Source organism: Uloborus diversus, chromosome 3 (assembly GCF_026930045.1).
Source record: "Uloborus diversus isolate 005 chromosome 3, Udiv.v.3.1, whole genome shotgun sequence".
In the NCBI taxonomy this organism is placed as follows: Eukaryota; Metazoa; Arthropoda; class Arachnida; order Araneae; family Uloboridae; genus Uloborus; species Uloborus diversus.
The window spans coordinates 72,812,172-72,815,593 of NC_072733.1; the positions used below are offsets into that span (position 1 = coordinate 72,812,172).

At 31.9% G+C, this 3,422-nt stretch overlaps 1 protein-coding gene across 1 annotated transcript in view; it reads right to left on the minus strand.

The window, feature by feature from the left end:
* Window positions 1-2,583, minus strand: part of LOC129219411 (cyclic nucleotide-gated cation channel alpha-3-like) — a 209,972-nt gene extending 207,389 nt beyond the window's left edge. Inside the window, exon 1 of the mRNA XM_054853800.1 lies at window positions 2,488-2,583. The gene's annotated coding sequence lies outside the window, so the exon portion shown is untranslated. The remainder of the gene's footprint in view (window positions 1-2,487) is intronic.
* Between the last annotated feature and the right edge of the window lie 839 nt (window positions 2,584-3,422).

Here is a 3,422-nt window from a genome sequence, read left to right on the forward strand (position 1 = left end):
CACATGAAAGGTATGCTTCAGCTGACAAGTTCCAATAAAAATTATATTAACCATGCATTTAGGAGACAAGTAACAAATAGAAGAAATGAAAAGCGTTTATAATCATCCTCCATCGTAAATATCTGGAAATTAGCTGTAAATTTCAGCAATTATTTTACTTACTATGTACGATAGTTATAAAAATTTTCGTGAAATTATCACTTGCATTTTAAGAAGATATACTCATTTCTTTCAAAAATATCAACTTATTTATATGTTTTTGTGTCATAACACGCAGAGTTTTCCGTCTTGGCTGACCAAACTTACAACATACAAATGAACCTGCAGTTCATTTGAATTTGAAATAAAAAAAAAAACTGAAAATTCGCTGAAATATGAACATTAAAAGCAGTTAATTTTTCACTGTGAACGAGCAAAAAATAGCAATTAGCATTCAAAATTTCATTGCCGAATATATTTGGCAACTTGTACAAAATTTCCAGTTTAATATCATAAAATCATATAAAAATAACGGCGAGCAAATGAGCCGAATTTCAGTTATTCTCGTATAGGTGGAAATCGTAAGGGATCGTTCGCAAATTTGCAACACTTAACTGCAATCGTTAAGGGTAATTCATGAAGGAGGGGGGGGACAGATTTTTTTTGTGCACAGTATGTTGCTCAAACCACATCTACACGACACTCAAATTCATCCCATATCCATAAAACGGCACACACATTGAACTCTGGTAATGAAAGGTATTGCTTTCTGTTTAATAAAATGATTAAACACCTCACATGACATTTTTTTTTGCTTACTGTGACGATACAGCAATTTCGTATAATTACACCCCCCCCCCCTTTTTACGATGTCATAAAGAATTCTCATTGTGCCAACCTTTGAAGTAGTTTGGCACAAATCCATATTAAGACGTGGCATATTAATACCAGTTTGTTGATTTCCCATGAATTTTTAAAATGTGTCAAGGACGTTTCGGACACCCTGTATAATAGAAGGTCAAAAAATTTTCAAATCGCTGAGAAATTTTGGATATGGTGGCAAATAAGTGACTTTATTAACTAATAAACGGCAGGTATTTAATTTCAAGGCATGCCTTTATCAGCCCGATTTCTTACTAAGTAATTATTTGAACAGAATCATATTTTAATTAATGATGTAACTACAAATTTGATCAACATTTATAACGCACGTATTTTTGAAATGTTTGAGTTGACTTATTGCAGTAGCAAAAATTTCCTGCAGCCTGCAGAAAATGGACTTAACTAAGTGTTTTTAGGCACTTCAACATTAGTTTCGCAATCGGCATAATATTTTACCGAATGCAAAACTAGTCTTGAAGTATCTAAAAATACTTAGTTATGTCCTTTTCGTCATAGACAGGACGCTGAAAAAAAAGCATATTGAACATGAATTTAAAAAATGAAAACGTTTTGAAATTAAATTTTATTCTGATCAAAAGTGCAAAAAATGACACGTTGAAAAAATTAAATTAGCGGAATAAATGAGTCGAGTAAAATATACAATACATAAAAACATATGAAACGAAGTTCTACAACCAATTTATATTGGAAAAATATTACCAAACCGAAAAATATGCCTTTGAATCACTTCTTTGATCAAATATATCTTAATAAGGTGTTTGTTCTGGAATGAATCAAACTAAAACAAACTTCTTGAAAAATTAAGGCAGAAATAAAATCAAATCAGTTTCATTTTAAATTAATATAATTAAAAAAAAATAGATTCATTCAAACTGAAAAACACCCATAACCACGCCCACTTATATGTAAATATGTTCATTAATTTCTCAAAGCCAGGGGGCAATTGCCCGTACCTGTCCACCACCACCCCTTTTAAATGACTGACCTCGCCATAGAATTGCAATCAACTTGGAGCGCATGAGGTGATTGTATTGAGGAATGCGTAAGCTTTATTAAGTTCATTCAATGATCGTCTGTCTAATATTTTTCTGAAGTTAACTCTAAACTCATTTATAGACTTTTTTCAACGTTCGTTACATCAAAAAGTCACGCAGATACTTTAAAGTGATTCGGAATTTTTCTTTGCTTGTTATTTCGCATTCATTGGAAAATTACTAAATGAAGTGTCCTATTACATCTCAGCCTAATAAAAACAAATGCCTGGATTTAAAAATAAGAGTAAATCGCTAATTTATTTTTCTCGAACCTTCAACTTTATTTTAAATATGATTTTATTTTAATAATTGGTCAGATCTTTTAGAACAATTTTGATAACTTTATATAAGTTATTAAAATGAAGAAGAAGAATAAAAAAGTAGTGTAGTCAGAAAAAGCGATTCGCATGAAGAACCTGTCTTTATCGTTGAGTTTTTGATGCATGTTTTTTTTACAAAATTACTGATTCTCGTCCATTCTCTTTAGTTAATGTTAAAAAGTTCTTTCCAGTTTAGAAAATTTTCATGGGAACAAAACATATTTTTGTTTGAAGCTAAAGTAACAACTGACCTGATTTTTATGGTCAAATGGAAGCAGCCATATCCGTAGATCTATAAATTCCATGTGAAAATTGTGCTTTTGAAAGATGATTTGCGCGAGAATCCCGCATCCCGCAGACGATGTCAACAACACGTGCTCCGTTGACTGTCATCAGGATTTAAGAGAGAAACAAAAGGAGGAGATCTCAGCTGCGCCATCTATTGGGTTAACGATCGTTTGAACATTTCAGATCAGATATATAGTTTCCCTCACTTTTCTCCCTAAATTCTCATCAAAGAAGAGTTGTGCTGAAGTAGAAAGTTTATTGAAAGAAGCTAGGAATTAATCCAACTGTAGAAAGTTATGAAATTTGATGCAAATATAAAAAATTAATATATGCTATCCAAAGCTGAAAAAATTCGTACGAAGAGTAGAGAATTTTTTTTTTTGATATATTGCTCATGCTACTAGGTGCTTTTGTAGCATGATCAATGTCTAAAGAACGGCATTGAAAAAAGTTAAAGCAAAAAGTTGAGAACTTTATCTTATTTATTTTTGCGTTTATGTATTTATTTTTTTACAAACATTCATTTCTAGGTTGTAAAGATGTGAAGACTATCTGGTATCTCTCTTGCTCTCAGTGCTGGATCTACAATTTTTCCGAGGCGGAGAAAATCCTGAAACTGCCGCCCCTACCCATCTTTCTTCAAGTTTTTATATTACGCTTTAACGAAAAAAAAAACAGAATTTACCGCCCCCAAAAGTTGTCACCCAGCAGGTGTGCCCACAGGGGGGGGGGGGGATTATGGCGCAAGTTGCGCCATCAAAATTTTTTTTGAGGGGATTTTTTTTCCAGAAGTTTTTTTTTTTTCTTTAAAACATGAAATTTTTGAATTTTTGAAAGAAAAAATATTTAAACTCATTCAGCAAGAAATAGATGCATTTAAATAATACTTTTTTCACGT